The sequence below is a fragment of the Aphelocoma coerulescens genome, chromosome 8 (genome assembly GCF_041296385.1).
Source record: "Aphelocoma coerulescens isolate FSJ_1873_10779 chromosome 8, UR_Acoe_1.0, whole genome shotgun sequence".
NCBI classification, from domain to species: Eukaryota; Metazoa; Chordata; class Aves; order Passeriformes; family Corvidae; genus Aphelocoma; species Aphelocoma coerulescens.
Window position 1 is genome coordinate 5,200,420 of NC_091022.1, and position 24,447 is coordinate 5,224,866.

At 45.0% G+C, this 24,447-nt stretch overlaps 1 protein-coding gene across 3 annotated transcripts in view; it reads right to left on the reverse strand.

Moving 5' to 3' along the window:
* The window catches only part of C8H1orf21 (chromosome 8 C1orf21 homolog), a 107,972-nt gene extending 84,551 nt beyond the window's left edge, over window positions 1-23,421 (reverse strand). For 2 of the 3 annotated variants that reach the window (XM_069022790.1, XM_069022792.1), the window contains exon 1: window positions 23,285-23,421. The gene's annotated coding sequence lies outside the window, so the exon portion shown is untranslated. Of the gene's footprint in view, window positions 1-22,503; window positions 22,525-23,284 lie in introns of those variants that run through there. The other variant, XM_069022791.1, reaches the window with a different exon arrangement.
* Window positions 23,422-24,447: the final 1,026 nt, after the last annotated feature.

The window sequence follows — 24,447 nt, forward strand, 5'->3', positions numbered from 1 at the left end:
ATACAGATACAATTGCATATGAGGCATACAAGCATTTTTCAGCACATTTATCCACTTTTAAAAATAATTTGTATTTCAGGAAAAAAGCCAAAACAAAACCAACTTTCCCCTCCTTTACCAAGCAACCTTAACTTCAACTACAGAGCCAGAGACACTCAAGCTGTAAAAAGTAAGCGTGTAACAGGAAGGCAGACTAGAGAATAAAAGCTCTGTGCAGACAATGATAAACTGAAATTGCAAATTTAATACCTTCTAAAATTCCTGAAGCCACCTCCAAATCTGGGGCAGGAACCCCTTCAGGATCTGCATTTGGATTCCAGGCACAAGCCCAGAGGTGTCCGCTGCCAGCAGAACAGGGTTTGGTGAACAAAGCATAGGGGCAAAATGCTACTTTCTAACTTGCTTTAAAAAAAGAATAAACCAACATTTTGGTGTTCAGTATTTCCTGTATCCCAAATGCTCAGAGAAATACAAGCCTCAGGTTCACTGGAAAAGTGCCTAAAGGGGCTCCAAGAGAGCTGGAGAGGGGCTTTGGGCCTGACCAAGGATTACCTTCATTTTCTGCCTCATCCAAAACTTTATTGTGACAGCGAATCCATATCCAAAAAATTCAAATACCCACACACCCTGTCCAACATCCCCTCTCAACACGACATCCCACAGGGCTTCCCTTCTGATACAAGTGGTTTAGTTCTTACGAGTCAACCAACACGCTGAAGTGGCATTCCCTCAGGAAAACATTCAAATGAGCTCCTCTATTAAATTACAAAATAGATCTGCCTGCAGTTGTTTAACATGCACTTGAGTTTCTCTTACAACAGGGCATCCTTCACTATTTATTGGGAGCATGTTCCTGTACTATTCAATTATTTTCTTGCTAAAGAAACATCAGACCTCTGAAATGAGGGTTAACCATTTTTGACGTGCAAACACAGTGTATGAAGGATATTTAGGACACCACTTATATCATTAATGACAATACTGCATTCATATGTTGTCTACCTGCGTGAAATTCAGTGAAGAAAATTGGCTACAGGCTGCAAAAGCAGGTTTAAAAATGGGTACCATTATCATTCAGCAACATTAAAATCCTAGAGAGAAGAAAACCCCACCAATCTTAACTTTGTGGTCTGCCTTTTACGAACTTAAAATCTACAGAAGGATTTTATTGCAGGGTATTCCTGTTGATAAATAACAATAATAATCCAGATAATCCTGATGATCTGGATTAGAGGAAGGTTTCTGCATCCTCAGCAGGAATTTTTCTCTAGAAACACAAGATAGCTTTGACCAAGACCATTTCCACAACTGTGGAGATGCCTTCCCTGCAGAGAGGTGGGAAATATCCTGTTGGATCCCTTACCAAGTCCTCACTCCATATATATATATATATATATATATAAAAAACAAATGAGTTCGGTTTCATGAGCTGTGACTCCAGGTGAAGATGCAGAGATGCACATCCAGGTCACAATGACTCATTTATCATTCTGCACTGGCAAGTCTTAATACCAGAATAGCTGGGAACATGGATCCATGCTCCAAGCATCCTGACCCTGGTATAAACAAGAATGGTTACCACAAACTACCTGTACTGCACGGCTGGAACCAGGACCCTCAAAAGCACCAAGGACCTGGGAAACTGCACCCAAGGCTGTGACAGCAAGGCAGGACAGACTGGGGAAAACATCCAACAACAGAGAGATCTGCTCTACCATGGGTCAGCAAGAGAAAGGCCATGTAATGTTCACAGAACATAGTATGAACATAGGGGGGGAAAAAAAAATCATGTTGTTTCTAATCAATTGAAAATAAGTCAGTAAAGCAAATTATCACTGCTTTGGTAAGATTCCAGCCCCAAAAAGCCAATAAAATCTTCCCCTTTCATGTGCATGTGTTTTGTTTATAAGTAAAAGAAGGAAGACAATTCCATTAAAGAAGAAAATAAATTGATATAGTTCTCAATATCAGGCCTCCTTTTCAGCCACTCACAAAAAGCAAATTCTTGTATATTGTACAACTGGAATGCACTGGCAATAAGGGATTTCATGTCAGTCCTACAGACAGGGATCAGAGAAGCCCTGCTAGGCAGGTCAGTGAGACCTGGAATGGAAGGAGCTCCTTCCTTCCCAAGGCTCTCTGCAGATATGCAGGACAAGACGCTCCGGCCCCAGGAGGACCAACACTTGCACAGTTATTCACAAGGAACTCTGCACAGTTCTTCTGCCTTTTAATGCTCTCAAGGCTGCATCCACAAACCTCTGCAGAAACAGGAGCTCCAGTGTTCCCTTAATTCTTGTACTTAAAGTGTTTCAGATGACAGCAGAACAGAAGAGACCGATAAAAAGCAAAAATTTGGTGGGGAATAATTCAAATGTGAAACTGTTAATTAAATATGCAAAATACTTCCAGAAGCAGCAAGGGATAGGAAAAAAAACCAAAACAAAACCAAATGCTGCATCTACTGTAATCAAGTGTGAACAAAGAGAATAAATACATCTACCTTCCAAACTGGGATTTGACTTTCTAATCCCTTGTCTACAGACTTCAGATTTGCTTCTTTTTTAAACACATGCTCTGTGAAGGGTGTCTCCGAAAGATTAAGACAAGAAGTAAATATTTCAGCATTTATAAAAGAAACAGGAAAAACTGTTTGTTGTTCAAGATTTCTTGAATTCCTCAGAACACAGCAAACACCTTCTGCTCCTGTTTAACATAAAGGGTTTACCAGTATGTAAGTAAAGTGTCCCTTGTTACCAAACAGGCAGCAGAGAGCTCTGACAAGCTCAGAACAATTCTAGGCACAATTCACAGGGCTGCAGATAAGAAAGGAGGAGTTGAACAATTTAAAACAGCTTGTGGAGTAGAGGAAAGAGAGATGCATGCAATTTCATTATTACTCCAATTTCTGTAGTACATAGGAGCAGCATGAGAAAGAATCCCACTGTGCTGGACACTGTAAACATGGAGCAAGAGCAGGCTCCCCCAAAAAGCCCATGATTAAAGCATAAAACAGAAGATAAACAATCACTAGCACAAGGTCACACAGAAGACAATTTGCAATTCCTACTCAAACTAATTTTACTTCTATACAACACACAAAAAACTCCAACCAGGTTTAACAATAAACACTGTAACTACTATCATCCAGTCCTTATAAAATGCTGCTCGTTCCAGCCATCAGAACGAGTTTCCAGAACATGGTGGGTACCACACAGAAGATGGAGGATACCACAATGCCTATCTTACATAGGTGCAAAGAGACATCTAAACATAATTGCAGCGGGTTCCAGATTAAAATAGATCAGCCCTCAGCCTGTGAACACAATGAATCACCCTCAGCTTAAAAGATGGTGTCCTGCTTTAGGCTGGGAGAGAGTTAATTTTCTCCCTAGTAGCTGGTACAGTGCTGAGCTTTGGATTCAGCCTGAGAATAACGTTGATGTTTCAGCTGTTGCTGAGCAGAGCTTACCCCCGGCCAAGGACTTTGCAGTATCCCAGGCTCTGCCAGTGAGAAGCTGCACCAGAAGCTGGGATGGAGCATGGCCAGGACAGCTGATCCCCCTGGGCAGAGGGATATTCCACACCATGGGATGTCATGCCCAGTGTGAACTGGGGCAGTTGGCCAGGAGGGCCAACGGCTGCTGGGGGACAGGCTGGGCATCAGTGGGTGAGTGGTGAGGGACTGCACTGGGATCACTCATCTGTCTGGCTTGTACTCCCCTGTTTAACGGCTTCACTTTCCCGTATACTAATAACACTAATAATATCGCTATTGCTTAATTCAAGTATTAAGCTGCTCTTATCTCAACCCACAGGTTTTACCTTTTTCTGATTCTCCTCCCATTCCCCCAACATCTATTAAACCATGACAGATGGTTTCCAGAAGCAGATCCAGTCAGCTGAGGTCTCTGCAGCAAGCCTGGAGCATCAGCTAAAATGTTCCATGCTCATAGACAAAACCAATGCTCAGGACACTGCTGGGCTCCTGACAGGAGCAGTTTTATGGGAAAAGGGGAGTAAGCCTTTGGGGGGGAAGTTTTATGGGGAAAAGGGAGATGCAGATAGACCAGGATGAATGTTATACATACAAACTGACAAGGAGAGACATGCAGTGATTGATGCTGTACATAATAAACACAACTGGGAAGAACCTCAAAAGGCTTTCAGTGTGTAAATATCAAATTATATGAAACACGCTGGAGGGACTTGTAGCAACCTCTAATTTTAAGGTTCTACCTGAAATTTAAAAGAAAGGCAGCAATACCCTCTCTGGCTCCTTGACTAAGCAGATTCAGCTGATTTGCTTAACCAGACAAATCACATAAACCCTGCGGTTTATAAACACCTTCACAAGTTTATTCTCAATGAGTAAATTGAGAAAACCCATGGGTCTGGGGTTTTTTTCCCCTGAAGAAAAAGTGGGTGAGGGAAGGGAGTCCCCTTTCCCTTCATCCTTCCCCTTCATTCTTCTTCATTTTCACAGCAAGCCACAAAACTGCATTGTGCCCAGCACTGTCACTGTCCTGCCCAATGCTCACAGGATGGATTCTATTTTCCCTCTGAGAACAACATGGAAATAGTTTCCCACTGCATTCTTCCCAAAGACTTTTGCCTAAATTATTAAAAGGCAACGTTAACTGCTCCTGCCCCAACCCTTGTGCTCTGTAAACGCTTCCCACAAAGCACATCTGAACCACCAATCCTTTATCATCTCTCCAATTTCAGAAATGTATCAGTCCTGCAGTTAAAACTCCTCATGTCCTTTTGTGATGGGTAGCAAAACCAGAAGTCAGTGGTACACTACACAACATGCTGAGTAAAGTTAAATGAAAGATTTGGGGGGGGTCAGAAAAGGGGGTTTGATCTTTCACTCAATAAATAAATAAATAAGTGACCCACAAAATGAATGCAGCTCACCCTGAACACAGGGAGGAGAACTCCAGAGGAATGACCAGGATTGTATCAAAAAAATTCAAGTTCTAAGAGCAACAGATATTTCCTCTCAAACCATTCCTGTTGGGAACAAAGATATATCACTGGGTTTCTGCTGGATGCGAAGCCATCAGGTGTAACTCGCCTGTCTCACACCAGCTACATCTTTGTGCCTGCACATCTGGGAATCTCCACCACACAGCATCACATAATGTGGAAAAAATAGGATCTTCCCCAGACAGCCTGCTCTTTTTGTTGATTCCCTCTGAAAATTTACATTTTTCTCTCTTCGCTTTACTTTCTGTCCTTCTTAAGAGGAAGGCTGGACAAGGAAGGTTTTAGCAAACCCATCTCAAAATGCTGAAATTGCTTCAAAGGTTCCCTGATGGAGAAATACTAGCACAATAGTGAGTTCTTAAAAGAAAATCTGAATCCCATGAGAAAAGATAGTATTTTAAGCAATGTAATATTTCTCATCTCCTTATCAGAATAGTACTGATTTTCCTTTCAGCCAAAGCACATCAAACACACACATACTTCAAATTATCAAGCAACAAGCTTGAGGGCTCAAAGCTACACACATGCCAAGAGGGTCTGGTGAAAGACAACCAAAACTACCAGCCAAGACTTTTGGTCCAGCAGTGAAGTGACCAGCTTGCCACAAGTACTTCCATGGCCCACGGTGGGCCAAAAGCAGCATCGTGTGTTTATTTTATTAACAGCAAGCTCACTTATCTTAAATATGCCTGACATCACCATTGTTCCACATCAGATGCCATTCTCCAGCTCTGTCTCCTCCTCTCCTCCAGGCTTCCAGTAAAATTAGATCTTGCATTAAACTTCCAGTAGAACAACTACAGTTGGCAGGTATTTTTCAACACTGATTTGGAAGCCAAGAAACCGAAGCAAAACAAAACAAAATCAAGTCAAGCATTACCCAACTTTTCTCAGAAACAACTTGTTCTGTAGATCAAATACTGTCACTGGTGGATGGTTTTGCTCTCCACTATTTCACGTGCTCTATGAACTTCACAAAGGCACTGGCTGGATACCTTACAAAATTTTCCTATGATAAAATAGGGAAAAATGTCTTAAGTCCTTCAAAAGAACAACAAAAAATGATGACAGAGAGAAAAAGACCTCAAAAACAGTGGACATTTTTATTGTGGAGAAAACAATGAAAAGAAAAAGTAAAGCAAAAAGGAGCCAGAGTCCTTCACAAAATTTCTAAGCAGCATCCATCACCAAGATCACTTTCTTCTGCATGCAGATGATATGCTAACAAGCCCTTTAGATAATTTAGTCCATATATATGCTGTGTAGGTGTTTGCTAAAACACTAATGCCAGCATCCAGTCACTACAACGGGTGTGCTTTCTACTTTATTGCATTAAAAAATTGTTAGAAGAAGTCACAGAAAAATTTGACAAGCAAGAGAACTCCATTTTCAGAAGTACTTTACATCAGTTCACCTCCAGTTTATTTTTCACCAGCAGCAAGGCTGTTGTTAGAGCTGTTTCCTCCTGGCACTGCTAACTCAGCACTCCCTCGATTCCCACACTTTATCATTCCCCTTTCCTGTTTTTGTACTCAGTACTGCCTTTTGAGGATGCTGAGTAGGGGCAGGAAGAAAATCAAGGCGAGAGCCCTCGGCTTTCTGAACAGCCACCTCAGGAAGCAAAGCATTTAACGAACACACTGGAATGCTGATCTTTAATCTTCAGGTCATTTAGCCAAAGATGTGATGTACAGAAAGGAAAAAAAAGATGTTCTAATAGCCCTTGAGGTTTCAAAAACAATAATTCTGTCCACTCAGTGAATCATACCTAGCACTTCTCTGTCTATACCTACCACTTTTGTCTCATTCCACACTCTTTAAAAAATTCAGGATGTTTAACAAAAAGTGAATCAAGTTTGACTGCAAACATCTTTTGCCGGGATTACTCTCAAAATTGCCTAAGGGCTTGAGACACTCGGATGCTTTAATTAATAATTGAACAGGACACTGCATTCTGTATGGCTCCGAGATGGCTCTGAGACCTTTGTCAGTGGTTTTTTTTCCCCACATATACATAGTGAAGAGGATGGATCATTCTGGAGATGAGTCACTACTGAAACAACAGAATAAACTCCTGTGAAACGCTGTGGGGTTTGTGCTTAACATTCTCCAGCTCCTTTTTGGAAAATTTGGCACGGGTCTGGCAACTGCTCCGCCCACAGAAATCAAGCAGAGATTTTGTCAGTGAAATTAATCTAGAAGTGCTTAATATTAATTTCAGTCTCCACTTATCTTCTCCTCCTGCTTCAAGTTTGCTTCCTCACAAAGCTAACAAAGGAGAATGGAAAGCCACCAAGAGCAGGGTGACTGCTGACACCAAACTCACAGCCAGGACAGGTTTCCACAGCTCCAGACAAAGCACATTCGCTGCTGTTGTTGTGTTGCATTTCTGAAGATCACCTCAGACAAAGTGCCTGAATATGTACATTGCTACAACGTGGTTTAGATTGGCTTTCACTTGTAACAAGTTCGGCAGCAACATCTTTTGGCTGCAGCCAATTAACACATGTAAAATGGGGGGAGAGTGAAAGGTAGTGGCAAGTGAGGCTTTGGTGCCAAGCAGTCGGCAGAAAACCCAACCTAAACCCAGTGCTTCTTGCTGCCACGGTCTGTCTGCACGACACCCACACGCCCTCCCAAAATCCTGACGGACCTGTACACGTCTCCTTTGGCACAGGCACCGCAGTAATTACTGCCATCCAATTCAATCTGCACACAAATCACTGATTAACTCAGAACATGCAAAAGGTACCAAACCTGGAATCGCAGGTAGTGTCCCTGTCTGTCACCAGTGCTAATCTCAGGGTCATCAGGGGACACTGGGTGCTTACCTGGACAGCTGTCCTATGCTGCAATCTGCCCTATTGTCTCTGCATGCATCCTGCTACTTATTTATCCCTATTACCTTCTTATTTACCCTTATTACTTTCTCATTTATCCTTATTACCTTCTGGCTCTGCACAGCTTCCTGACAGGAGGGGGCAGTCAGGGGGGGTCAGGCTCTGCTCGCAGGGAACAGGGACAGGAGGAGAGGAAACAGCCTCAAGCTGGGCCAGGGGAAGTTTAGATTGGGAATACTGGATTGAATATTGGAGAAAATTTCTTCATTGGAACAGGCTGCCCAGGGCAGGGTTGGAGTCACCATCCCTGAGGGGATTTACAAGACATGCAGATGCGGCATCCGGGGACACAAATTAGTGGGGGGGTTGGCAATGCAGAGGGGGAACAGCAGGACTCGATCTTAGATCTTTTCAAACTTGAATGACTCTATGATTGTACTTAAAAGCTATGATAAAGATTATTATTATCAATGTTACAAATGTACCTCCAGTTATGGGCACTTGCACCTTTGATTACAGTTCCTTTGGAGGAACAGGTGCATTCCTACCATCCCTGCTCCCACATCGGCACAGAGGCATTTCAGGAGACTGGACATGGCAAGCCCTTTGTTCTTAGAGTCGCTGCCCAATCACTTCAGTCATTTTATGCTGTCCTCAGCTAAGGCAGGAATCTGATGCAGAATAGAATAAACTGCTTGTTTACCATACAAGTTATAGTAGGACTAAAAAAATAACATTCTGATTGGCTCTGCATAGTTGAGTAGGAAGAAAACATGAGGAAAAATGCTACTTGCAGGTTTTGGAGGAAAAAAGTGCAATCTTAAAAAAGGTGACCAACTCTAAAAGTAAATTAATTTTTCTACTGGATTCAAAAAGGCTAAAAATAGGGGGGTTTTACCAAAACAAATCATTAAGTGTATAAACATGAAAATGAGTTTTGTCACTAGCAAACATTCATACACCACAGACACTGAGTCTGTGCACTGAACACACAAGGAACAAGTGCACTCACAGCGTGCTCAAAATTCACCATTTCAATTAGACTGTCAGTCCCTTAACCGATGATAATCCATCATTCCTCGGAGACTGCAGGAATACCAGCACTTCCTTCAGCACACATCGGAGAGGAAGATGAAAAAACAATGTAAAAGAAATGAAAGACAGGTAACCCCCCCCTAAACCAAACAGAACGGTTGCTTCTTTCTATGAATGTGGAAAGACTGCAATTTCACTGAGCTTTTACTCCTTCATTCCCCTGTGCTAAGCGGAGGTGGTTGGCATTTTTACATCATTTCACAGACAGGAAAGCGAAGGACAAGTAGCACAGCAGAGGCAAAAGAAAGCTCCACCTTTCCATCCCTCTGCTCTTATATCCATAGAAGAAACAGGCCTTTTTCAAATTTGATGGCAAACTTTCATTATATTCCTCTGCTTTCCCAAACTGTTGTTATCCAAAAAGCTCGGCTGGGGATGTACAGAAACAAAGAAAGAAGCAATTCCCTCTTCAGGAAGTGTTCAGTGGAATCCCCCAATCCCCCCAGCCATCCTACACAGACCCCATAAGCCCACCCAAGACTTTAAAGATGAACTGAAAACACAGTTATTCCCTACACCAGGTCCATGAAGTCCACTTCATCCTGCACCCAAGAGAAACCAAAGGCAGATACATGGGAAACAGTGTAGGAATACAGAAACCACCAGGTAGTAACACTCCTCCTACCCCAACCGAAGTACAGGGGCAACTCTTTTCTCTTCAAAAAGTAACTAAAGTTGCAGAAGTGCAACACAGCAAGTCAGCATGGGCTGATCATTATGGCATAACTTGTTGGGGTCTCCTGTCCATCTCCCTGTTCCTTCCCTCTTGCCCACCTTGTGAGCTTTGGGAAGCCAACCCCCTTGCTGAAAGGCATGACTGCACTTCCCAGAACAACACTTGATCTCATCTGGGGTTTCATTGCACCAACACAACACAACTGGTAATGAATGTGGTGAGGGCAAATATAAGAAGAGGAAATGGGAAATGGCGCTAGTGCTGGTGAGAAGAAACTCCATAATAACATCCTTTTGACTTGGAAGCAAAGTTAACCAAGGAATTTCTTAAGAGCTTTTTAGAAACACCTTAAAATTTTAAGCCAGCAAAGAAGACGCCCATGGAACAACTTTATGTTGCCTAAGACTTTGCAGATACAAATGATCTTCCCTGCCCAAAACCAGCACTGGAGCTCTTTGTCCTGGACACGAAGCCCTGCTGCATCGGCTTCGTGCCTTCCCTCCATTACCTCTGCTAACAAGCCAGCTCCTGCTCCTTGGTGTCCTGCCAGGACCTCTCCTGTCAAACATCCCATGCACCAGCACAAGTGGCAACACGAAACTACACAGAAATTCGTGCTGCTCTGGCTTTTGCAGGTCACTGCAATACCACACAGCTCGGGTGGGTACATAAAACAGAAATACCAACAAGCCTTCATTTATAGAGCAGGGTCTTTAACCAGCCAAAGCTACTGGAATTACAGATCACTGTATCCCCACAGCCAGTGCTCCCTCTTTCCCAACAATGTGTCCATGCCATGATGAGACTGATTTCTTCCATGAAGCCCCATCCCAAGTTTAACAAGTGAAGGCTCATCCATTAAACTTCACCCATAACATCAGTTCTCCCCCAAAACCACACATCCAATTAGCTATAGTTAAGGCGCTGTAGAGAAATGGATTTCAATCAAATACAATTTCTTTCTTTTCTTGTTGCTGTTGCTTTGCCTTTTACATATTTATCTACTTGTCTGTCTTGCAATCAAATCCCAGAATACAAATCAGCACCACTGAGAATCAGGGAACTAACACAAGTGGTGATTATTTTCCTGTAACACCAGTTATCTAAGTGGTTTGTGGTAGAAAGAAAGAAGGTTTAGGGAACAAACAAGGGGTGCAGCCAAAGATCAAAAGAAATACTGCTCCTAAGTGGAATATTAACATTTCCCCCTGGAAGAGATGACAGGAAGATCAGTAATGCACATTAAGCAGAATCACTGCAGCTCACAACTGGAATATTTACAAGCTTTTTGGCTGATCTTTAATATTTCAGAATTGAAGAAAAAACCCTGACTGAATCTTTCCTCTTCTGCCTTGCCCATACCTAGTGGTGCTGTTCAGCATGATTCAAGTGACAAATTTTCTGTCTGGATCCAGCCCAACTGCATGTCACCCATTAGAAGAGAAGGCTGAACAAAAAGGAAAAGCAACACAAGCCATGGCAACCTACAAAAAGCAGCTCTGGCCCTGAGTTCAGAAAGCTTTTATTCATACCACACACTGTATGAAGGACAAGGGAAAGAAACATTTGATCATTTCTGCTCCCGACCACATGCCTTGAGACAGCAATGCAAAGCACATGTGTGCCCTTACACAATTTCCTTTCCAACAGCAATTGCCTCCTTTTAGTTTTGCTAGGCCGTGCCTCAGTTTCTCTTGCTCATGTTTCCAGCCTCGTGCCATCAGCTGTTTAGCTCATCACATCCCATCTCAGCCCTCCACCTTGCCACCTCCTTGTTTGTTACATTTACAAACATTATATTCCCACCCTCCACATCATTTTTTCTGGTTATTGACACCATCTCTGAATGGTGACAATGCAGACACAACATGCTCATGTGCTGCCTTTACCCCAAAATGAAGAGTCAGCCAACATGAAATACCCAAGGCCAGGCTGGATGAGGCTTGGAGGAACCTGGTGTAGTGGAAGGTGTCCCTGCTATTCCAGGGGTTGGAATGATATAGCATGGCCTTCCAACCCAGGCCATGCTATGAACATCTGTGAATACCTCCTTTGTTGGGCTTCATGGAGGCCAACCATGCCTCGGACCATTACTCGGAACTTCTTCCTAGATGTTAACTTTTAACGCATGCTAAGCCCAAGGTACCTGAAGACTAGAGTCTATATAAGGTAGGCAGGGACTGTAGAAAGGTGATAGGGAGCTGAAGTTGGGGGACAACCAAATGCCAGACGTGCAGGGGAGCCATACACCTTCTAAAGAGGGCAACCAGAAAAGACGTGCTAAACCTCATCTGCACTGCTATTTACATAAATTTTCCTATTTGTAAACAAATTAACATAGCCACAATATTTGATTGTACTTCTGTCTTCCATGACTAATGAATCAGAACTGTTGTTTACAGTTATTAGCAATACAACCCTGCAGTCCAGCAGCACCATCTTCACCCTGCAGAGGTGGGTGAAGCTTCAAAATCATCAGGAAATAAGGATGCACACCCCAGTCCCAGGACTGTACTCTGAGCATCAGTACTTGTCATAGGCAGCAAGACGAAATACTCTCCACTGTAATCCTGAACTTAAAAATAGTATTTGACAAGCAAATCTGTTATGAGAACAGAATTAAGCTACTGAGGTTCAAGTTGATCAAAGGATTTTGAAAAATAATCTAGATTTCACTCTGTTAAAAAAAAAAAAGAAAACAAAACCCAAAAAACCTCACTTCAAAGGTGAGAAAAAGAGCCAGTTTTTATTTTTGTGATAGCAAAGCACAGAACAAGCTCAAAGTCTTATCACAAAGACATTGTTGTGGCTGCAGAGAGCCTGGATGGGCAACTCCCATCACAGCAGCTCCACAGCCCCCTGGGAAAAGGAGCTGTGATCTCCCAACTCCCATCCCGGTGCACCATTCCCTACCCCATGTAATTTGTCTCCTATTCCAGCAATATCTGGAAGCACGTACACTTTCTCCTCCTTATCACAGGCTTTGAAGCAGTTTTACCAGTGCATGCTTGTTCTCTTTTTTTCCCCAATATTGCCTAAAACAAAACAGCAAACAGGACAGAAACTAGGGGAACTGCCAAAGACAGATGAACACAGCACTCCTACATTTCCAGGTAAGTACAAACAACTGAAGGTCTAAGGTGCTGCCCCTGAGCCTGCTGTAATTTCCAGCAGTTTTAAACTCAGTCCTAGAGCAGCTCAGATCCTCCAACCTACACAACCTGGTGGCTAATGACCAGGTAGGGATGAAGAACTGGAGACAGCTTCCAACCCCTACCACCAACAAGCACACACCACCTTAAGAGCCAAAGTCACTCCCATCTGCTTTCCATCACTCCTTTGACATTTAAATCAAGGCCCAAAACCAGTCCTGCAGTCTGATGATACAGAAAGGTCCCTGCACTCCTCCAGTGCTGGGGTTTTTCCCCCTCAACACTGGTCAGCGTTCCCACAGTCAGCACCTCAGTTTAGTCTGCACTTGGAAAACACCTTGTGGATATGGATGCTAACTCATGGAGTTTGATTTCACTGGCACTGAAGCAACAGGCTGAAGCTCACATGCTATTTTCATTTTTACACCCAATCACACTCAGTATTTTGAAAGCAATAAAACCATTTCAACGCAAAAATTCAGGTATGTTCATAGCATGTCAGGGGAAATGGCAGCAAGTAAGGAATGGAAAATTATAGACAAGGAAAAAAAAATGGGAAATTGAACACTTAAAAAAATTGAGAGCTCACCAATTTACTCATCAAAAGAATCCATCAGCAAACCAGACAGTGACATTCACCAGGTAGTAAACATGAAAGAAAAATCCAGAAGTCTTCAGGGCTGCCTCCACTCCTACTTGCAGATTTTATTCCTGAGGATATTCAGTCACAACCAAGATCAAAAGCGGAGCTGACCCCACATGCTAGAAGAGCCCTAAGATTTTGGAGCATAATTTCCTTATCCTTATGGCATGGTTAATTCACCTGGGATCTTCACTCCCACCTCTGCCTCTGACCAGGACTGCATCAAAACTTGCCTCCTGCTTGGCGAGATAACACCTTGGGAAGCAGCTGATGCTGATTATGGCCAACACCAGCCTTTTTGTGCCTTTTCAAAGCACAGGATGATGCAAAAATGCCCTAGAAAAGAGTTGTTTCTTCTGCATTTGTCTTAGGGTGCAAAACATACAGGAACACAACAATTATCCTGGTTATTTACTCTCCACTAAAGAGATAAGGGCTGTGACAACAAGAGCGAACAAGTGGGTTCTTCATGTGCTTTTCCAGGACAGCACTGGCTCCTGGGAGAGCAGGGTGGATGAGAGGAGGCACTGCCATCAGTCTCCATCACAGCCAGATCATTCCTGTACCTGAAATGAAGTGTTTTTATTTCAAAATCAGGTCTTTATAGACTGGTGGCGGTTTGCACCTTGGGCTTTCTTTCGGAGGGTGGGCAGGAGGCAAAAGACAGAAGTAAAACAACTACGTGCCTTACTCATCAAAATGGGAGCAAAGAAATCCGTCCTCGTGCACGGAAGGCACTGTAAACCGCAGAGAAACAAGAACCCTCGACTCATCACACTTAATGAACACCTTCAGTGAACTCCCCCTTGTTTTGTGTAGTCTCTCCAGTCCTGTGCTGCTGCCTAACCTGTTCTGCCTACAAAGGAACGCCAGGGCAGGGCCTGGAAGGGTTTGGACCAATTTTTCACTGAGCAGCAACATCACTGTGCTGATTCTGCCACATTTGCTATTGCTTCAACCTCAGCACCTTCAGAAGCCCAGAGCCCTGAGGCTTTGCCCAGCCAATCTTCCCTGACTCGGCAGGAACGCCATCCCGATCCCACGTATCCATAAGAACAGGATCCGTGGCCTGGCTGGCACTCGGACACGGGGCAGGAAGGGCGATGGCCCTGTTTCCACCCTCAGCAGCTGCTGGGTGGGAAGGAGCCGGGAGGGACCCGGGGCACATCCCTAACTCCCAGCTACATTGGGTGGCTGAATCAGCACGAGTGGACGGCGACTTACTGCTGACACAGAGCTGCAATAAATCACCACCTTTCTGGAGCAATGAGGAAGTTGCAGGGGTGACTTAGTCATCCTCCATCCTGACGCCATTCCAGGAGCAGAGCCACATACATCCCCCAGCTTTGGGCTGTGCCTGTGGCCCAAAAATAGCTTTTAAGCCAAATCCTGCAGTCATCATTCAAAGGTGAAACCCTTTTATTTACACTCAGCAAGAACTCATGTATGTTTTTGACAATGCTGAGGGTAAACCAGTGCTTAAATTATTTGCTTAGCAAAGGAGTCTATTTAACTAGAAGAGTTACACCAAGTATGCAATGTTTTCTGACCCACATAGAAACTAATAATTTGCATTTTATGGAACCACTTTGCATAGACAACCCATCTTAATGACCAACAACTTACTGTACAAGAATTAATAATTGAAAAGCAATTCGTCAGCACTGTTATTTGCGTTACAGGTAACTCACAAACCTCATTACACTGTAGTATTAAATTTCCAATGACCTTCTGGAAAGCTGCTCACTCCTAGTCCTTTTTTAAGGCATGAGCTCTCAGAATGCCAAGCAATTGCAGAGAAAGTATGTGACAACTACCCAGAGTCTGTGGGAGAGGCCAGGCAAAACACCCTGTCAGAAATATGTCAGCCTGATCCCCCTTTGGCTGAAGAAATGACTTTGACTTCATGAATCCCCCCTCTCTCCAGCCAGTCACTTGACCGAGCTTCTCTCACAAATTTCTGACTTAATGCCAGATTAATCCTACTTCATCCAGTCCCCAGACATCTAAGAAGCTCCTGCTCTTTTTCTCTCAAATCATTGGCTTTTAAACTATTTCTGTTGCAGCACCCAAGCATTTGCTGTGGATGAAAGAAGGCTCAGAGACTAGCACAGGAGTATAAAGGCAACAAAAATTACACGGTAAAGCCTGGGATTTTCATAGTCTTAGGGAAATTAGGTCCCCTGAATCCCACAGCAACCCTGAGAACAGTCGAGTGCATAATTTTCCATTATGCTTGTAAAAAATCCCCAAATAAATGTACAACTAAACGCAGCTTCACAAGGCTGAGCATTTATTATTCTCCTAAACGCTGTTACTAAACCTGAGGCCTCTTATTCCATGTTTTAATGTTTGATTTTTCAGAAAACAGTCTTTCTTTTGCCAAAACGCCAAAGATGCAGAATGGCAGTTACAAGAAAATCCAGCTCACTGGGGAAGAACAGCAGAGCAGCCCCACATTCCGAGCTGCTCGCCCTGACGTGCCCATCCCACTGATGGAGCCTCTCTGTGCTGGGATCACAGTCACTCCTTGCTGTGACATCTTTGCTCAGGGCTGTGCCTGTACACAACCTGCTCCAGAACATGCTCACTGACTCTTGCCATTCCCAAAGCTTCTCTGGCATATTTCTGTGGACTGAAGCAGGAAGATTTGGGGCAGCCAGGGGGTGATTTATCTCTGTATGAATGCCTGCAGGTGTAATTTGCGCAGCTTTCCCAAACAAAGCATTTTCACTGCCCTAGCAAAGGCAAACTTGCCCAAATCCAATTTGTTTGGTGGTTAATTAGCATCTCTGCTGCAACACTGGAGACAAAAGAAAGAAGCACTCCCCTCCTCCCATGAGCATCAGGACTTTTTAATCTCAAAGATAGACCTTATCCAACATGACCAAAGCAGAACGAATACAGCTCCCTCTTACTATTTTCTTAAACGGAGATCATCTCAGGAACTTGTTCATCGCGAGGTTTTGATTTTCATTTCAGTAGCACTGGCTGATAGACTCCCACACCTGAAAACTAGGGAGTCATTTAAAAACATAAATCATAAGAAAAAACAATTATATCCTTTAGATCTTTGAGTGGTAAAAATAATAGAGATGGGATTAGAAAACCCTGTCTGGCTTTCCTTTCACCCACTAATCAAACAATTCCCTGAAGTACTCGCAGGAATTTCTCCTCTCCACGTTTCTGTGGCAGGCAAAGGGGAGAGCCAGATCTGCTACCCTGGATTCAGTCAGGCTTATTCAGCAGCTTCAGCTCGGCTATTTCAGATTCCTGCAAAAATAAAGGCTCGGAAGGGAAAGCTGAGCCTCTGGGCATCCACCACACCACAGCTACTGCACGCACGTAAGAGGCACGGCTGTGCTGGGAGGAGAGGAGCAGCAGCCTGTCCTTCAGAATCACATGGCTGGCCATGCTCAGCAGCCGAACCACAGCCTGAAACACCCCAGCTCAGAGAACGCCCTGGAGCTGGGCACATCCATCGGCAACAAAAGACCAGCTCCTGCACACTCTGTCGGTGCATTTACTGCACATCAGCTGTGCTCCCTTCAAGATGCAGCTGGGGTGAGCAGGCATGCAGACAAAATTAAGCAGCAGGATCCAAAGTGGGTATTGCCAGAACAGAGAAACATCTTAGTCATCCCTCAAAGCTGAAGCAAAAATGGGCTTACAGCCCATTACCAGCCCTTAGAAAGACAGCATTTGTTTTGGTTTACGAGCCAGTTCTTCCCTCAGACTGTTTTCCACTGGAGATGTGCAAATATCTGATACTCGGAGCTTTACTGAATAGCAATTTAAAAGGAATTCTCCAAACACAAAGGTGAACTGCAACAAGCCTGCTTCCCCAGGAACAGCACACCAACATCATGAACCCACACAGGGCCTGGAAAATGCTGCTGCCACTGCAATAAAGGGAATACAAGCACTGTGTTCCTTCCTCCGTGTCTTCCTGCAAAAACAATCTCCCTGCCCAATATCCAAAATTGCACAGGCTCCACAAATCTAATTAGCCATGACTCCAAAATGCAGAGCTCTGTCTGCCTAACATGCATAAACATTAAATTTGTTTTGCTTGTATGAATAAAATCTTGGGACAAGATGAGATAAAAATCCTAAGGAGGAAAGTCTAAGAGGTAAGGCCCTCCCTCTCCCCAAGCAAAGAGCTGTCTTTGTGTGGATAAACTGGGCAACCTGGACAAACTTTTCCTTGTTTATTATAAAAGCACAAGTTCACCAAGGTCCTTTTATGTCCTGATGTATGAAATTATTCCAGCTACGTATCATTTCACAGAGCCAAAGGGGTGAGGCTACGGTATTTATAGATACATTCAGGGCTGGAATTTTGGTTAGCAGCAATATTTTTATGGCCTCAACACCTAGCATACTTTTGGGAAAATGCCCACCTGTATATATAGATCCTGGAAAATTTTCCCTATTAAATATATATTTCAAGTGAACTTGCTCTTTATCTTTTCCCAAACTTGACGGAAAAAGTCTGTGCTTTTCTGTTAGAGATACAGAGACAGAAGGAGAACAAACTGAGGCCACTTTCATAGCAAGAGGAAAGCCTCTGATTCCATCCTGATGCTTTCAGACATGCTCATTAGTTTTTTTTTTTATTATCCAAAACGGGGCCTCAGATTTCCTAAGCACATGCCACACATTAAGACATGAATCTCAGCAAACAACTGAAAACACCAGGAGACAGACAGTGCTCCACAAAAAAAGAGGAAGAATGGCTTTCTCATATTCAGATAACAAATTAGGAGCTTACAATGGTTTGAAAACGTGTTTCTCCAAATTTCTAACCCAGAGCGCTGCCTAAAATCTGCTCAGGACTGGATCAATACTCCAGTTAAATCACTTGGCACTGCCATCTCTTCACTCCAGAATTACCTTCCTTTGAAACAAGCAACAGCAGACATGCAGGCAAGGGATGCTGTCGGATTAACACTGTTCCAGAGATCCATACACATATACTGTTGTTCTGTACAGCATCGTTATGTAAGCCTCTCTATTTTTAAAACAAAAAGAAAATCTTTGTCTGGTCAGTCTCTACTATTATTCCACCCGTAAACAATCAGGCTGAAATCCCACCCACTTTAATCATAAGTTTACAAGCTTAAGGGTGGAATAACAGTAGAAATGACAAGACGAAAAATTTCTATTTGCTTTAAAAACATGAAAATTCTACCCATTTTTATCAACAGGATTTAGGAAGCTGCCACAGTAAGGGCACTGACCAGGTTCCCCATGGAATGGGCACATTCCCAAGGCTGACAGAGCTCCAGGAGCGTTTGGACAACGCTCTCAGGGATTGTTGGGGTGTCCTGTGCAGGGCCAGGGGATCCTGATGGGATCCAGCTCAGGATACTCTTTGATTGTATAATTCTAATAATAAATTGCCAACCTTTGAAGAGCTTCTTTTAATAAACCAAACACAACTTTACCACCAGCATCCAGAAGTCTGTGACCCAGAGGGCTCCTGCAACCCAGACTCCTGAACCGCCAGCACAAAAGCAAATACTGTAGGTCAATTCACAGCCAAAGGATCCTGCTCCCCTGCCACAAAAAGAAAAGTGGAATTTCAACCACAACTTCATTACCACCCATCTATTCCTGAAATGGTCAAGGATGGCATGGTAGAAGCCAACCTATAGAACAGTTCAGGGACTGAGTCACCACTTTTTCTGCATCATGCTGCACTTATTGGAATCTGTATTACTTAACTTCAAGCTCTTTAATACAACTTTTAAATTCCGTTCTCCACATCCTTCCGCATCCCCTAAAATGTTACACCAGATGCCTTGCAAAGATTTACTTTGGTAAATCTTCCAGCAACATTGCTGAAGTTATTCCTTGGCTTGCAGCAACTCTTTTGTCATCTGAGTGGTTCTGAATCAAGACTTATCCCAATCTAGGTCCAGGATGTACAGCTGCAGAAATCACTTCTCCTATTTGAACATTTTTTTGCATGCAGTCACCTAAATATGACAGCCATAATGGTACCTATGCATGAAAGGTGACTGTAAACAGGGCTGGGATTATACCTCACTGCAAATATAAAACAGTTATCTTGACATACCTTCTAACTACATATAGTTAATTTCTGTGTGAAAATCTAGAAAGAAATATATTCTTCCAGAATTCAGATAAAATCACAAGCACTTCAAATGGCAAACTGAAAAATGAAAAAAAAAGAATCCTTTTCAGACTGGACAATTATACCAGAAGTTCACCAGGACAGGAGGTTGTGAACACTAACACCATGAAGTTTTTCAAAACTAATTAAGACATTTTTTAGAGAAGACAATCCATCAGAAGCTATTAAACACATAAGCCTCCCTGGAACTGCCAGCCCAAAGGTCTCCTAGAGCAGTGACTGCTACAAGGGTTTATAAGGAGGAGAACGTCGCTGTTCCAGTTTTCCCATGCACCTGGAAGTGGTCCCATCAGAAGAGCTACCGAGCTAGACAGACCTCTAGTCTGACACAGAATAACTGCTCTTACTTCATTCACAAGATTAAAGATGACAAGAAACCAACCTGTTAATAAATCAGAGCTGAAGTAAACTTGCAACAGTAAAAGAAATAGTCTTAACATTACTGATTCCACACTGCCTCTTCTGAACATCCTACAACAACACAGCCTTAATAAGATTACCTATTCTCCAAAGTACCTCTTTAGATTCCAGTGTACCCAAAATGTGCTTATGTACACATTTATCACAGATGTTACACAGCACAGAGAGCAGCCAGTAGCACAGTGATAGACATTTGCAAGTGCCTGTGAAATCCCTTTGCCTTTACATGTCTGCTTATATAGAATTAAACACAGCCAGCAAGAAAATAAATAACAATAATAATAAGCTCTTTCCAGAGTATTTTTGAACATGTATTCAAAATGTAGTCCTGTTCCATTCCCTGCTAGAGGATGGAAAAGCAGCATCCTTGAAGGTCCCTTACCTTTCCCTAAATGAGAAGAAGATTGGAAGGGCTCAGGCTCCACACCAATGCGAAGGCCTCTGGAAAACTGACTGCAGAAGTTGGTTATTCCTCCTTTCCCCCAAACCCTGGATGCCATCACATCCTGTATTTTCAGATGCACTACTATAGCAGCAGAGCCCAGGCGAGCCCACCGCAGTGCAGCTGCAGACGGGGGTCCCAGCAAGGCACTGCACACACACACAGAGGTCCATGCTGACCAACACCTCCCTCTCCTGCCCACGCTCTGGATACTTCCTCCGCATCCCAGCTTCCCCTTCCCCTCTCAGCTGCTGTCTCTCCTGGCAGGGTCTCACCTCCAGCACAGCGGTGCCTGAGACAACCTTTGAGGTGCGGCCCACTCGTCATCACCTCCTTGCTGAGCAGATTCAGGGAGACAAGCCTTGAAAACATCTCCTGCAGCAACGCTGCCTCCACAACAACAGGAAATGGCCAACTAATAATGGACCAGTTGAGGAGCTGCCAGCTTCAGCAAATGTGGCTGGAATTGTACTTTTTGTTTAATTTAGGAAGCTTCCGGTTGAGCATTGGTCATCTTGCTTGACCCAACCCCTGGACTGCAGTAGCCCAGAACCCGCACCGCACCCCAGGCACCACCAGCTGTACACAAAGAAGTTCAACAAGGCCTTGGACTGTCAACTAAATGAAGCTGAAAGTAAGTTTGCCCATGCATGCAGGCAGCACCTAAGGCACTGCAGAAGCTCTTGGAGCACAGACAATCGATAGTAAGTACATCATAATCCCAAAGAGATTACTAAAAATTTATTTAGTACACTACTGTGTCCACTCATTCTGTTTCCATCCAATATTTGCAACACACCAACTGCAGCAGATCTGCCCAATGTAAACAGCCACCCTAATGCACGCTGTTCTATCGATCATATTTACCCAAAGCTGAATGATCATTTTAACCTTTGTTAATCTGATTGCGTAACAAACCACAGCATTCTGAAATAACCAGGCTGGTCTCTCCGGCACACATTAGTTGAAATCAGTCATTTCAGCACCCTGCTTCTTCTGAAGAACGGAACATACTAGATCATGGAGAAAGAAGAAAATAAACAAAGCACCTGGCCACTACTTTCACAGCCAACCACCGTGCACATCGCAGTGCGTGGATGTCATGGAGCACCTTCGCACCTGGAGCAGGCTGCAAGCACAAAGCAAAGCGAAATGTTTTCAACCACTGAGCTCCATTGCGCAACTGAAGCACATTCTGCTGGATCTTATTCACATCTCTGGCGCAGGCTAGCGAGCAAACTATACAGCATGGATTTTCAAAACAAGTAATTGCATGTATATAAACAAAGGCCATAATTTACATGGCAGATCCTATGAAAGCTTATCTAGCAGATGACATCACACCCGTAAATTACAACTTAAAGCACCTGTGCCAAACTGCTCCCACCCTCCCACCCCAAAATGAAGATGATTAATATCAAACCCTGCTCATCCATGCCCGCACCTCTTGGGAATAAACACACATGAAGTACCTCCCAAGACAGAGTAGTATTTAAAGATTCTTCAGACAATGAGAAGATTTATAATTATTATTGCATTGCATCATCACGAAGCCTTAAACAAATCAAGCTGCCTTATCATATGACGCCTAAGACAATACAAGGTTAAACAACATCAAGCAGTATCGGTTCACTTCACTTGCACAGAAGGGCAAATACCCCCAGACCATGTGCACGGGGATTTTCAGCCTTTCAGCTATTATCAAACGCGCAAGTTAGACAAGCAAAACCAAAACACACGGATTTCTCTGAACAGGCTCAGTACCAGAATTTTTCCACTGAAATCCAACCAACCAGGGGATAGAGAAAGTGAAGGGCAGGCGAAGGGGGAACTGAGTAAGGTGAGGGACATGTTTCAGCATCTCTCAGCTTTAGTTCACTGGTCCATGATCAGCTTGGGAGAAATCAAGAGGCAGTATCGGGAGCTAACATGACACTGCCTATTGATCACAGCCAGCTTTCCACAGCACACAACAGAATTCCTCCTTTGGACTGATGATACCGGAGGAGGCTGCCTTATGGCACAACTTGCAGACAAGACAGGCATCAGCCGACTCTCTAACCAACACACGCCTGAATACCTTTGTAAGGCAAAACCAGCCAAGTATCTCTGCTCCAGGCACAAATATCTGCTCCTCCGAGTCCGCAGCTACCCACAAATAATGCTAATTATCGCAGTGCCCCCACGCTCCGCCCGCGCCAGGGCACTGCCCCCGCAGCAGGCCCTGCACCGGGGAACAGAGCAGCTCCGCCGGGTCTATCCGCGCCAGCTGGGTCTCTGTGCCGTCTCCATCGCGGTCTGCCCGCACCGAATTCCCATTTCTGCGCGTTATTACCAATCTGACATCACCCCAGAGTAAGCACAGTCTGACATCTACAGTTAACTCGGTGATGGTGTAAGTGCCGCCCGGCGCACGGGCGGTCGGTGCTGCAATACGCTGCTGCCGAACATCAAAAAAGAACATAGATAAATAGATACAGATATCGACATACAGCTATACGTATAAAAACCTGCGGAGAGCCGCTCGCGGGGTTCGTTCCCACCCCGGCCGCGGAGCCGCAGCCGAGCCCCCCGGGCGCGATGGCCCCGGCACTGCCGGGCCGGGGGGGTTCCGAGCCGCCCACCCGCAGCCATTTCCCCGCCGCCGCCGCGGGTCCGGCGCTCCCGGCGAGCCCGCTCCGCACAAAGCCCGCCGGGCCATGAATAAAACATCGGCCGGAGGCGGCGGCGGGGGGGGTCGGGATACGAGAAATAAGGGAATGGAGAGGGGAGCGAGGAAGCGGCGGCGGGAGCGGCCCCGCGCAGGATGGGGGAGCTTGCCCCAGTCCCCGGCCTACGCTGCCCCGGCCCCGGGCGCTCACCTCGGCAGCCCTGCTCGGAGCGGCTCCCCCGGGCCGGAACGGGCGGCGAGCGCAGGCAACGGCGGCTCCCGGGCGGTGTGCGGCGGCGGGGAGCGGAGCTGAGCAGGAGAGCGGAGCCGAGCGGCCTCTCGGGGAGCGAGCGGGCGGGGCGGGGCGGGGCGGGGCGGGCGCGGGGCCGTCACCGCGGGGGAGGAGCCGGGGTGCGGGGGTACGGGCACCTCTCATCCCGCACACGGAGCCTGGCGCCGCAGGCCAGAGGCCATGAGCAGGAAAGCACCAGGCGCCCGGTGAGGTCACAGATGCACGAATATAGACTCATGGAATCGATGGGGTTAAGGGGGACTTCTGGAGATGATCCAGTCCAACCCCTCACCAAGGCAGGATCACCCGGAGCAGGTGACACAGGGACACTTCCAGGTGAGTTTGGGATATTTCAGCGTTGGAGACTCCACACCCTCCCTGGGCAGCTGTTCCAGGGCTCTGCCTCCCCCCACGGAAAGAAGTTCTTCCCCATAGAAGTGGAGGAGCAGCCCTAATCTCTGCTCTCTGTGACCAGGGACAGGACCCAGGGAATGGCTGGAGCTGTGTCAGGGAGGGTCAGGCTGGAGATCAGGGAAAGGCACTGCCCAGGCTCTCCAGGGAATGGGCACGGCCCCAAGGCTGCCAGAGCTCCAGGAGTGTTTGGACACCGCTCCCAGGGATGCACAGGGTGGGATTGTTGGGGTGTCTGTGCAGGGCCAGGGGTTGGATTGATGACCATGTGGGTCCTTCCAACTCTGGCTATTCCATGGTTCCATGTTGTTAAACTTCTTGTGTTTCAGTTTTTGTCCATTGATCCTTGTCCTGTCACTGAGCACCACCGAAAGCAGTCTGGTACCATCCTCTTGGCACCTGCCTTTGAGATATTTCTGTGGATCTCAAACACAGGCCCTTCTGACTTTGGTGTCCTTGTCCTACTCAGCAGGGGGACAGGAGAGTGCTTCTCCTCCTTAGCATGGAAGTTGTTTTCCCACGAATGAAATGCCTATCAGCTCTATGGCACCATGCACCCAAATTTTTGCTGGAAACCCATGTTTTTCTGTTTACAGAGGCAGAGTTTTTAATGAAAACAACTGAAAAACTGGAGATAGAGGTGAGGCCTCTTTGAAGATTGGGTTATAAAA